The following is a 13,988-nucleotide window of genomic DNA, read 5'->3' on the forward strand; positions in this document are numbered from 1 at the left end:
CAATCGTTATCAACCCTTGAGTGACCTAGACTCAAACGATTGACTTGAATATGGCCGGTACCATCTTACACCTGCTATAGAAACTCCCACATTGACTATGGAGGAGGTACACGGTCAAATGAAAACTCAGTGTGCCCTAGGGAGGGTGGTACCCTGAATGTTACGAATACAGAGGGGGATGCCCATGGCGGCACCACTGATGGTTTGGTGGGAGTGTCGGCCCTACGTCTAGGTACGAGGGTCCTCAGTTGCAATATCGCTGGGCTGAATAGCAAAGCAAATGATCCACAGTGGAGGAACTGTTTAACAGACTGTGAAATCATTGGGTTACAAGAGACCTGGGACACAGAGAACACCTTTTTGTTGGATGGGTATGCGGCTTTCTGGTCGGCTGCAGTTATCTCCTCCATGGAGAGGGCAAAGGGCGGACTTTTAACCCTTGTTTCATTAAAACTTGAAGGGATCTATATTAAAGTGGAGACAGGTTCACCATATTGCCTTGCAGTGGAAATTCAAACTAATTCATTTGGGAATTGGCTTATTGTCAATTTTTATAATTCTTTTGTTAAGAGTACGCCTAACGAACATTTAGTCAGTCTACATGATTTTTTGGAAATGTATAATGTTAATAGTACGAATCATTATTCGGTTATTTTGCTTGGTGATTTTAATGTTCATTGTTGTATAGGTAATTTTTTTGTTTGGGACAGTTTAGGGCCACCAAACCAAGATAATATTAATTTTGAACACACCCCGCAGGGAATGTATTTAGAAGATCTGATCGTAGGCAATGATTTGATCTACCCCACCAAATATACAGGAGATATCCCAACCTATAAAGGAAGAGGTCTGGGGTCCACTATTGATTATATCTTTGTGAGTGTAAACATAGCAAGTAGGGTGAGTCAGTATAATGTTAGCTGGACTCCTTATGGTGATCACAACCCTGTTCAGGTGACTCTGTCAGATGATTTAAGGAAAAAAGTAATTCCGATCCTGACTGCTGGAATCCTTGATATAAGGCCCACCGATCAAATGCGTCGCCTGAAATGGTGCCGTGTGGTATCGAAGGACTTCAAGGAAAATCTGATGGGAAAGGTTGGGGATGATATGTCTACTTGTTTGAAAGATGGCATCATAGGGGATGAAGTCTTAGTAGCCTATGGCAGAATCTGCACCCAGGTCGATAGTGACCTTAAAAAAGTATGGAAGGGGCAACCCAGAAACGGGGAAAAATGGTTTGATCATAATTGCTCAATAGCCCAACGGAAGTTGATGGTAGCGCTGAAAGCCGTGCCGCCTGACAAAATTGCTGTCCTTAGGAATGCTTACAAAAAGGCACAAAGTAAGCGAAAAAATGAAATTAGGGAGGAAGCCTGGAATGAGCTTTTATCAATAGATGTAATTAAGAATAGTGCTAAATTCTGGACTGTGGTTAATAAGCCTTTTTTCCAGGATAAAAGTAACAGTGAGCTTGACTGTGGTATCCAGGAAAAAAAATGGCACAGTCATTTTAAACAGGTGTATGATGGAAATGGGATGTTGGAAGGCCCAATTTTAAATATGGAGAAATATTCTTTGACCTTCACAGAACTAGAAGTTACACATGCCATTATGCAAATGACAAGTAATAAGGCTCCGGGACCCGATGGAGTCCCGGCAGACCTTTTTAAATCAGACGTAAAAACCTGGTCTAAGATCTTATTCAATGTCTTTGTCAATGCCTGTAATTTGGGCCTGCCCTCTACTTGGGCTCGATCGGTTATTATACCCATATATAAAAAGGGCAACAGAGGTGACCCTAGTTGCTACCGCTCGATATCCCTAATAGATTCTTCTATGAAAGTATTGGGTAGGGTGGTCCTTGGCCAACTGATTGGCTGGCTTGAGGAATCTGGAACACTCTCTATGGCCCAGTACGGCTTCAGAAAAGGGATGGGTACTATAGATCAATGCCTGAACTTGCAACTATTAATAGGTAAATATACGGTGGCTAAGAATGGAGCATTATTGGTAGCTTTTATGGACCTGTCCTCGGCCTTTGACCGTGTAAACAGGTCAAAACTGTGGTCCTTGCTCCTAACCTATGGAGTAGACAAAAACATCGTCTATTTCTTAGCCGACCTGCATAGGGATTTATCTGCAACGGTTAGGTATGATCAACAGGGCAATTGTACGGAAGATATACCCATATCTAATGGAGTCAGACAGGGGTGCATTTTGGCACCCCTGCTCTTCACACTATATATTAATAACCTAGACAATGCCCTAATTGCTTCATGTAAAGATATTCCCCGTGCAGGGAAATGCCTGATTCCCGCACTTTTATATGCGGATGACACCGCCCTACTTGCAAGAACGGCAGTGGGTCTCCAATTATTGTTAGACTCTTTTTCGGGTTTTATGAAGGCATTGGATCTAAGCGTAAATTTTTCAAAATCGCATGTAATGGCCATTGGACAGAAATCTTTAAAGGCTAAAACCTTTAACTGTGAGGGGCATATACTAACTAGGGTGTCGTCATTCCCATACCTGGGCGTACTTTTTGACGACCAAGGATCCTGGGGAACCCAAATTACAGCGAAAAAAACTGTATTAACCAGAGCAACTCTGGCCGTATTGGGTTTTGCCAGAAAGCTAGGAGCCAGGCCAATGAAGGCCCTTATCCAAATATACAGAGCCAACTGTATCTCTCTAGCCATGTACGGGGCCGAGTTATGGGGCATAAAGAATGTAAAGAACATACAGATTGTTGAAGATAGGTTTTTAAAGAACCTCCTATCTGTCCCGAAAACAACAGCCAATTACAATACCCATCAGGAGCTTGGAATTGGCTTTGTGGAAGATTCTATTGCTGTGGCACCATTACTGAAATGGATAGGCATTTGGTTAAATCCTGACCTACTGCTTAGCCATATCATCATGAAAGATTGTATGTCACTTGACCATGGGTTGTGTATACCCTGGCTTAAATACATCCAGAGACTGGCAATAAAGTTGGGCCGCCCAAAATTATATCAGTCACCAGAAGTCCTAGTGAAGGGAGACATAAAATGGTGCAAGGAAATGTATTTGCGTATAGCCACCATGGATAGGGAAGAGAGTGAGTTGTTAAAGGTAACAGTAAGGGCTCACCAGCTATGTAAAACAACACCATCCATGGAACCATATTTAGGATACGTCACAAATAATAACCATCGTTTTTTATTGACTAGATTTAGACCTAACCAATTGCATCTACTCATCGGAGAACAGAAAGGATGGAAAAGGGTAGAGGATCTTGGCCCTTGCACTTGTGATAATTTCTCACAACAAGATATCATACATTTCCTTTTTTTCTGTGAACACCTCATTGCTATCAGGAAATGTTTTATACTCCCTATCTTAAAAAACAAAGGCTTTGTGCAGGTGAGACCTGCCCTTCTCTACCTCCAAATGCTAACTGACGATTGGGAAACTTTTAACATTGCAAATTTTTTATCAGCAGCTATTAGAATTTTGAGGAAATGAATTTAAAATTATATTATGTATATCCTCTTTTTATTGTGTTAAAAATGGAATCGTTTTTATTTGTCTTATTGAATGTTTTTATAGGCTTTTAGGAGCTATGATTGCGCAAAATGAATTATGTACCTTCAACTGTTTTTATATATTATGTTTCGTAGTATGCTTTTATGGTTTGCACTTAAACCGAATAAAGATTTTGACTGACTGACAGAATCCTAAACTTACTACCATTTTGGTATTCACAGAAGGCACTTACTCATTTTGGTATTCACAGAAGGCACTTACTCATTTCGGTATTCACAGAAGTTAGGAGCCCTAACTTTAGGACTCCTAAATGCCTTCTGTGAATACCGAAAGTCTTAAAATTAGGGTTTTTCTCAGTTTAATAGTAGTATAGTTAGGACTCCTAACTTTAGGACTCCTAAATGCCTTCTGTGAATACCGAAAGTCTTAAAATTAGGATTTTTCTCAATTTAGTAGTTGTAAAGTTAGGACTCCTAACTTTAGGACTCCTAAATGCCTTCTGTGAATACCGAAAGCCTTAAAATTAGGGTTTTTCTCAGTTTAGTAGTAGTAAAGTTAGGAGTCCTAACTTTAGGACTCATAAACTGAGAAAAATCCTAATTTTAAGACTTTTGGTATTCACAGAAGGCATTTAGGAGTCTTAAAGTTAGGACTCCTAACTTCTGTGAATACCGAAGTGAGTAAGTGTCTTCTGTGAATACCAAAATGAGTAAGTGCCTTCTGTGAATACGAAAATGGTAGTAAGTTTAGGATTTTATCTTAAGTTAGTTCTGTGAATCGGGCCCATCGTGTTTTTTGTATAATGATATGAAGATATACAAATGAAAAAAAGAAATAACAAGGACACTAAGAGTTTCTGTCTTCGTGAGAAAAAGTGGCTGTTTTGTCTCATGCTTAAAAAAAACTTCTTTTAGGAATGCAGGATATATGCTCTTTTCCTTAATTGTGTGGGACTCTTTGATGCGAGCTATTAACACCTATGGTCACTGTGCTCCTCTACCTTTGTGATTATATAGAACAAAGAGAGCTATCTCTATTTCTCCTCGTTTATTCCTCTTTCTATGTGTGCTGCATTCTGTAGCACACATAGTAAGAGAATCATGCCTCCCAGGCTAGTTTTTGCACAGAAAGGTGCCCCTTCCTGCATAAACACTAGAAAATAGAGAAAGTGATGCGGTGGACTCGATCTGACAATCTTTTATAATGGAAGGACACTTGAATTAATACTTCACCAGGAATATATATCCAAAAGATTTCTTTATACATTCAAAAACCATATACCAGTATGTGGTCCAAAGTTGTGTTTATATTTATATCCAGATATGTTTGGGAAAAATCAAAGTACAACATATATGCACACAATTCAATATACAAAAACAATCACAAACACATCTGTACACAAATATATACAGTTCCTGTTTACCATATTACTATAGATGCAAAACACGATTTGTTAGAAAACATGATAATAATCTTTTGCAAGTGGAGATAGCCCATCTACATAGACACAACGAGAGGGAAGGCTCTTGAACCCTCTTCACTCTTTAGGTTGTGCTGAATAATTCCTTTTTGTATATAATTCTGATTCTTTGGGACTTCTCCCAAAATATATGTCGATGCGTTCCAGCCCGATTACTTAGGGCCTCATCAGGACTGGGGTTAACAAAAGGAAACCTTGGATTATTCCGGCTGTTAGAACGGCCTGAAGACACCGATTATCAACTAACTTGAGGGGTCTCGGGGAAGGAAATGTTATAGTTCTTGGGGAAGAATCTCACGTGCAATGAAGAAATCAGGTCTCTCTCTCTGTTTGTATTTTAAACTTATTACATATTGTTCATGGATTCTGGTGTTAAACGTACGAAGAATTGTCTACGCAGAACTGCTATCGCTATGGGGTCACGTCATATAAAAACATTCTTGCTTGCAACACCATAGTGCAAGGGTGCCTGTGTTGGCGTAGGCTGCCAAAAGGGCGCCAGTGCAAGGGAAAGGACAGAAATTAGCAATATTGCCTAAAATATGGCACATTCCTGTCCTTTCCCAGTCACGCAGTGCAGCACACGTAAAGTGACTTACTGTGCTGCGCTATGTGACATTCTCATAAATGAGCCCCTAAGTTCATAAATACGGAGAAAACACTCTGGCCATGGCCATGTAATCAAAAATGGTCAGTGGACATTCATGCTAAATACAAAAAACACAGGCCCTAATAAAATATTATCTTCCATTAAGATACTGAAACTGCAGACTCGTTTGTTGAAATGCCCTAGTGCAAAACCTAACAATTGTATTTCTGAAATAGGAGGCTGCAAAGAATTGGAAGTCAATCTGTGCAGCATAGTCTCAATCTGACTTTCCTACACAAAGCATTTTAAGAAATGTACATATACTGCTATTTCATGTATATATGTAGGATGTAATGAAGGTGCAGGTTGGTTTCATTGACTCTTCTCACCTTGAAGTCCTCAAACATTGGGCTTCTTTTAGCATTTTTTTGTGCTAACATCATGAGTGTGTAGATGATAAGTCCAATTCTCAGTGCAGTTCTATTTGCTATCAAAAATAATTTTAACCAAAAGTTCTATATTGTATAAGAATAAAATGAACATGAGTAGGCGTAAAGCCTCCAAAACAAGACAAGAAAACAATGCTAGGTAAAAGATGCTCATTACCCGTGAATGAAATTTACCTTGCTCATATATAAATTGTTCTAAACGTGATGTACTGAAATCAATATAAGCAGTACATAACATATAAAATGCATTTACTGACTGAGCGCTATACTGGATTTAAGTAACACATTTATTTTGGATCACAATCTGCTTTGCAGATTACGATGTCTAAGAACTACTAGAGAATTAACTAAAAGTTTGTCTCAACTAGATGATTGTTTCTTTTACACTGCTACAACTGAATATAGGTCAGACTATTTATAGAGATGGTGTGAACAATGTTTAGGTCACCAAAAGTACAGAATTGTGTCTTTTAACACTGCATCACTAACGACATGGCTGTATGTTGACACTGATGTCCCAGATTAGAAAGTGTATGGGAACGCTGAAACTCACAGGGATAGTGTAATTATAATGGCACCCTGGCAGGGATGGTGTGTGATCATATTGAAGTCCACACAGGAATGGTGTGTGTGATCATGCTGAAGTCCTCACATGGATGGTGTTTTATCAAACTGAAGTCCTGACACAGATGATGTGAGTGATCGTGTTGAAATCCCCACAGTGATGGCATGTGATCATAGCTAATCCCTCACAGGGACAGTGTGTGATCATATCGAAGTCCCCATAGGGATGGTGTGTGATTGTATTGAAGTCTACACTGCGATGGCATGCGTGATCATGTTGAAGTCCTCACAGGGATAGTTTGATCATGTTGAAGTCCTTGGAGGGATAGTGTGTGATCATATTGAAGTCCTCACAGAGATGGTGCACACCCTTGTAAACTCGACTGGATGGCCACAGGTGTTGTCAGTCCTGGTTGCACAGCAATTGTAATGGCTATTATTGTCACAGGAGCCAGCAAACAGTGGCACAGTTCATGTGGATGTAGGGACACTCAAGCATCTTGAGGAGGGTAAATGTTTCTAATGGAGTCATGACTCTGATGCCTATTTTAAGGTTAATGTCTAGATGGTGGAGGCTAGGTGTAGGGTGCTGGTAATACAAACCAGATGGGCCCATCTTCTCTTCCAGAAGTTCTTCATTGGCAGGAGAGCTCCTCCCAGTGAAGGCTTCTAATGCTGTTCCTTCAGGCTGACTGGCCATCCGATTAGAATGTGTTGTTTGGAATCTGGATGGTTGACCTGGTAAATATATTTTTTGTCGAATGACAGTGTATTATTTCTAAAAATATTTTCTATACTTCCTAATTTTTGTGGCATGATTAACAGATAGCTGACATATGAGGCATCGGATCACACTGAGGATCCTCAGAGATGTGTTTTTTATTATTATTACAAACTTTACGATGTAAATGTAAATGTATTGTACTTGTATAGCGCACTGTTACCCTAGGGTGTCCTGGCGCTGTACTCATACCGCTGTGGAACCCTTCCTGGCTTTTCCCTGTGAAATGTCCACTCCTGGGCACCCCAGCGCTGTTGGGGCCGTTGTGGAGATTAAGCAAGCTATTGCCCGGAGTTGCAGAGTGGGACCCATGATTAGAATAGGCACCGAGGTAAGAATGAACAGGTCTGAGGAAATGGAGCCCAAGACCCACCGAGGCGGGAATTGAACCCTGGTCCCAGGCCATATCTCTGCATCAGGGTCTGCCGCTCTAACCATTGAGCCACACTTCTCCACGTTAAATTATTTTCAAATCATTTTCAGCTACATAGAGGGTTACTCCATCACAAACGTGACACATATCCTGTTTACTTTATTACAAGTGCATTGGATTAAATGTAATGTTAAAAAGGCTGATCAGATATCCCTCATGTATGCAAAGAGAAACCCATCCAACGAATTCTGAATAAGAGCATAAATGTTGCTCATAGTGAATATTTTGTTTTAAGCATTTTTTGCCGTTCATGCACTGCTTAAATAGTTGACATATTGGATTTAATTGAAACATGACTACTTTGTGACACTTAGCCAGGTATTAAACACTGGTTAAATTTTTATTATTTTTGTGACATCCCCAGGTGGTGGCCTTATCCATTGGGGTGGACACTTGTCCCCCCTAATAATAATCCTCTTTCCAACACCTTTAGTTATATAAGGGTGTGATTTATGCTCAAAATAGAATGCGACACCTGTTTGTATAGTGTATATTAAAGACTACTTCAATCGAAAAAGTGTAACCAAGATGAAATGTTATATAGTGAGTAGTTAGGGGATGTATGTTCGAGAATATGGGTGCCAGAGTGCAGAGAGAGTCAATGTGTTAGTGCTAGAGAGGTATTATTTGTATATACCAGTCTTCATTTCACCTAGAATGTCCACAGTGCCTTCAGTGTGGAGTCCCAACAACACATTCTTCTCCCAGGACATTGGGTTGAGGGGCCTGAGAGAACCACCACCAGTTGCCAGGACATCTGTGTGCCCTGGAAGTAAGGGGACTCTCCACCACATGCCATTTTAGTGCTTGACAATGTCCTCCTGCAAGTGCCTAAAGTTGGACAGAGCATTCACCTTGTCCACTGTATTGTCCTACATGTGCATTCTCTGACTCTTTGTTTTCTGGACCAGGGCTCTAAACAACTATAGCTCAGCGCTTATTATTTCATTCCACCATAATGGTTTACTCATTTTCTGACAATATAGTGGGTTTCCACCAGACGTTTTGTTTAAAAACTGAAAAAAAGAACAGAAAGTTCTGAAGTGGATGTGCTGCTGCTGTGGTGTGAGGTGTGAGTAGTAAATTGTTAGTGTGGTTTGAGTGGTGGCTTTTTTAGTGTGAGGTACTGGGGTCATTGATAAATTGATATAGAGCGGTTTTGTGTTGATGGACACATCTTTCATTATGATGCATGTGACTGACACCTGAAAAGCCATCCTCCATTTACTGCAATGTGGCGGTCCTCCCACTCCACTCTGATGGCAGGCAACTCTAAATATGGCAGACATCCACCGTCTGCCATACCAGTGTTGATAGAGTTTTATACATTGACGGTGGAGTAATGAGAATTGGACAATGGACCTTACTCTATCTTGATGGACGGTGGTCCTTCAGGCCAAACTGTAAATATGGTGGACAGAATTCTTTCAGCCTGATAGATGGATCAGTTTCTGGATGATGGAGGAATGACTGCCTGTATTTCAAACTCTAAATCGACCCTTCGGTGTATTAATGTGGTAGCCTTATGTAGAAATACCTTTTCCAGCCACAAAACAACTATGGGGCATATTCTCAAGACAGGCGATAAAACGGCGATAATGGGCTTGATAATATGCTCTATGGAATTCCAATTGAAGCCCGTGTTAGATGTGAAGGATATCTAACCTGAGCTTCAATTGGAATTCCATAGAGCATATTATCAAGCCCATTATCGCCGTTTTAAAGCGGTGATAATTTTATCACCTGTCTTGATAATATGCCCCTTAGTTGCTTCAGTCAATAGGTTAGCAACACCTACAACTCCCCATCCTTACCACCACATATGTACACCTCACCCCCCACCATTTCTTTGCTCTCCCTCCTCCTCAGAAAGATGGTAAAACTCCAACTTTTATCTCAAAATCATACTGCCAGTGCAACAGGCTGCCATAATATTTTATGAAGGTTAAGATGCTGTACTTTGTTGTTGTACTGCATGAACCTTTCATTAAACAATCGTGTTATCCCAGCAGTGCATCGCGCTGTTAGGCGCCTTGTATCCCTTTGGTTCCATACTTCAAGATAGGATTAGCGATATGACTCATAGCCTGGGATGAAGTGGTTCACAGGTTGTCACTAATCGCTGCTCCTAGGCATTCGATGCATAGGCCAGCACCAAATCCTTTAATCTTAGAATAAATTGAATGTTTCATGGAACCAACAGTTGCTATTTTTACCTCAAAGAGAATCTACTAGAATAAGCTCAATAAAACGCTCAAGGCCAGTATAGAGTTGTGTCAGAAATGTGTGCTTTTTCTTTGTTCAATTGGAAGTGCTGCTTGGTAACTTTTCTGGAGTCTCTGAAAAAAAGTGATCTCATGAACATGTAATTTAGCAATACAGATATTTCACAACTTGTACTGCAAAATGTCCCTGTCTATAGTCCTGAAAATGGCACAGCTTCAGGATACTTGTGCTCTCAGTAATATTAGGAACCACTGAGTGATGTATTAATGTGTTGAATTAACAATTTGCAAATGGAACCGCATCGATTCTTTCAGGAAAATTAAAATTAAAATGATCCTGAGAACGTGCACAGTGTCCAATTTTCATGCCAGATAGATGCAGTGCCTCATTTACTATATTTTGACGCACAGCAGCGCAGCAAGCCTTCCTGCTGCACTGTCATGCATCAAAATAAAAGTGCAGGAATGCGCCATATCTACAGGATACAGTACATTTGTGTCCTTCCTCTCTGGCCGGCACACAAACAGCAGCCATGTGTCAATGCAGACACCCTTGTTTAATGTTGCAAGGGTGCCTGCGTTGCGGGGATGATTGTTTTTGTGCAGGAAGGGACGCCTTCCTGCATCAAAGCAACCATTGATATAATTTTCATCTTTCTATGCATTGTGCCGAACACGAGGAGGAACACAAATATCTCTCCTTGTTGTGCCAATCTGATTCCTCTCCTTGGGGAGGGTAGGATTCTAACACATTTCCAGTTTTCCAAAACGTAAATATGGAAATGTGTCAGGTTCCATAGATGTTGTGTGGGAACACCCACAGCAACAATCATGGAACGCCCCTTTCAAGCACAGTAATGCGTGAAAGGGGCCCATATTTTCAAGGCCATGAAAAGTCACACAGGGTGACTTTACGTGGCCTTCTAAATATAGGCAAGCCCATTGCGCTGCTGGTGTGCCAAAAAAAGTGATGCACCGGCAGGGCAATGGGCTTGTAAATGAGGCCCTTCGATTTTTATAGCTGTGGATGCCACACCCCTCTCTCCACGGTGTCTTATGATGCATACAGCACTGAAGGCAAGTTCTTAAGGTCTAGACCTGGTTACATACACTGTATGGCAAGCGATAATTTGCATAGAAATGATATTTATTGCTTTTTACATAGTGTATCGTCTTGCCATTTTGATATATTTTCTTTGCAGTGTTGTTACATGTCAGCAATAATCAATGTTTATTAACAAAGACAAAGTCAAAAATGAATACAAGGTGACGGACCAAACGGTTAGCACTTCACTCTTTTACTGCTACCTTATTAGGATGGTCATGCACAAAACTCCAGCACCTGTCACCCTTTGGTGCCGTTGGTTAAAGATTCTTACAAATATTTTTGAACAAATGGAGGTGCACTGAACATAATACAAAAGTCCAAATTGTTTTTGTTTCTTTTCGTCTTTTATTTCAAACTTGACAGAGGTGCACAGAGACAGCCAGCGCGTTTCGTTCCTCAAAACCACAACAGTTTTTGGAACTTCATCAGGGCTTAGTCAATAACGAAGCAGTGTATATAAATCTTACTCCAGACAATGCTTGATAACAAACCTAAAGAATCATATTGTTAGGCATTTATTCCATATTCTACTTCAATTTCATAATTCATTAATTCAGCATCAAGTAATATGACCATAGTGATACGCGGTCAGGTCTTCATTCTCAGACGCCAGCTAATATGGAATAAATGCTTTCCTACCCGCACTGCATCATGGAAGGTGGTATTTTAGACGAAGTCTGAGTCAACCTTCTCACAAGCACGTGTTATTTAGTTTTTTCATGTGCCTCCACTATTTTGATTAACAATGTGATTCTTTAGGTTTGTTATCAAGCATTGTCTGATGAAGATCACTGTTATTTAAGAAGCACCGAGTGTTATTTTCTTGGAGTGAGATTGACTAAGCCCTGATGAAGTTCCAAAAACTGTTGTGGTTTTGAGGAACGAAACGCGTTGGCTGTCTCTGTGCACCTCTGTCAAGTTTGAAATAAAAGATCAAAAGAAACGAAAACAATTTGGACTTTTGTATTATGTCCAGTGCACCTCCATTTGTTAAATAACAAAGACAAAGTGCAAACAACGATTGCATCTGCTACAAAACATAAGCAGCTGCCAGGATCTGACAAGTAGCCAAATAACACTCACTCATCATATGTAATATGCTGGTCCAGCTTTTCTTTTGAGGGAATGTATCAGGGAACAGTCCTCGACCAATGCCGGTCTTCACTGCAGTATCAGGGTGACTGAGTTACCTAGACTGTGGGACCAGAAAGGAGAACGGGACGAGTAAGCGAACATGTCGCTCTATTACTGGCATGAAGAGTTGTGAGTTAAGGGCTCAGTTCTGACATCTACTATAAAGTGCTGGTCACAAGTTTAAATCCCGTGAAATGTGGCACAGTTACATTCAGTGCCATTAAAATTGTCCTTTTCAGTAGCTAGGGATGCCTTAAATGTTGTATAAAGCTTCATATGAGAGAAAGCTGATATGCTTTTTTGGGCACTATGGAAGTGTTTTTGCCCTTATTAATTTCTCTTTTATCTCATACCTTTCCAATATTGTTATGCTGTTTTTATTGCAATTGGATATTTGCCAGTGATTTAATTGGATATTTGCCAATGTTTCTGGCTAAGGCTTGAAAATAATGTGGTTGCCATCTTCTAGAATCAGTTGCATTCCTAATTGCTCATGAGTTACCAAAAAATGCCACATTTTCCTTTAAAAAGTGGATAATTCTAAAAGTGAAATATTGATGACAAAATTATTGTACCTGAGGCAGCATTTTGCACATCCCTAACAGTTGTTTAGCTTTTCATCACCTTCTGTTTCCCCAGTTTTTTGTCAGCAGGGTCAAAAGAAGGAACTGTTTGAGCTTGGGCCCAGTCAAACTTTTATCTCCAGGGGGGTGACCTTTCTAGCAGCAGAGAGGGAACGGGAGAAAACTATCACTTGTTAACATCTCATTTTAGTGCAACCAATGTGGCCACACAATAATCCACTTGACTTAATCTGAGTTTAGTAGGGTTCAATTATAAATTTCGAAACAAATCAATGCAGACCAATCTCAACATAATCATATAAAAGTACAGAAAGACCAGGATAGGACCAAATCTCTTGAAGAGGTTTACCCTATAAAATAAAAAGGAGACTACTAGCTCTATGATGATGATGCAGACGAACAGGAAAAATAATTGAGTAATACATTTCATCTGATTACTCTCCAAGGTAAGCCTAAGCAAGCTACCTCTCTCTACACTACCTTAAAAGGGCAACCCTAAGCTAAGAAGCATTTGGTAAGGGTGAAATCAGAAAGTTGTCCGCTGTCTGAGTCTTCGAACCATGGGTCATGTAGCATAAAGCCACACAAGCAAAGCATAGGTCTGCTCCCTGTCCCAACAACACATTCCTCCCAGGAAATGGGGTTGAGGGGCCTGAAAGAACCACCACCAGTTGCCAGGACATCTGTGTGCCCCGGAAGTAAGGGGACTCTCCACCACAGGCCATTCCAGTGCTTGACGATGTCCTCCTGCAAGTGCCTAAAGCTGGACAGAGCATTCACCTTGTCCACTGTACTGTCCTACATGTGCATTCTCTGACTCTTTGGTGTCTGGACCAGGGCTCAAAACAACTGTAGCTCAGCGCTTATTATTTCATTCCACCATAATGGTTTACTCATTTTCTGACAATATAGTGGGTTTCCACCAGAAGGTTTGTTTAAAAACTAAAAAAAGAACAGAAAGTTCTGAAGTGTGTGTGCTGCTGCTGTGGTGTGAGGTGTGAGTAGTAAATTGTTAGTGTGGTTTGAGTGGTGGCTTTTTTAGTGTGAGGTACTGGGGTCATTGATAAATTGATATAGAGCGGTTTTGTGTTGATGGACACATCTTTCATT

Source organism: Triturus cristatus, chromosome 5_2, assembly GCF_964204655.1.
Source record: "Triturus cristatus chromosome 5_2, aTriCri1.1, whole genome shotgun sequence".
Classification (NCBI taxonomy): domain Eukaryota; kingdom Metazoa; phylum Chordata; class Amphibia; order Caudata; family Salamandridae; genus Triturus; species Triturus cristatus.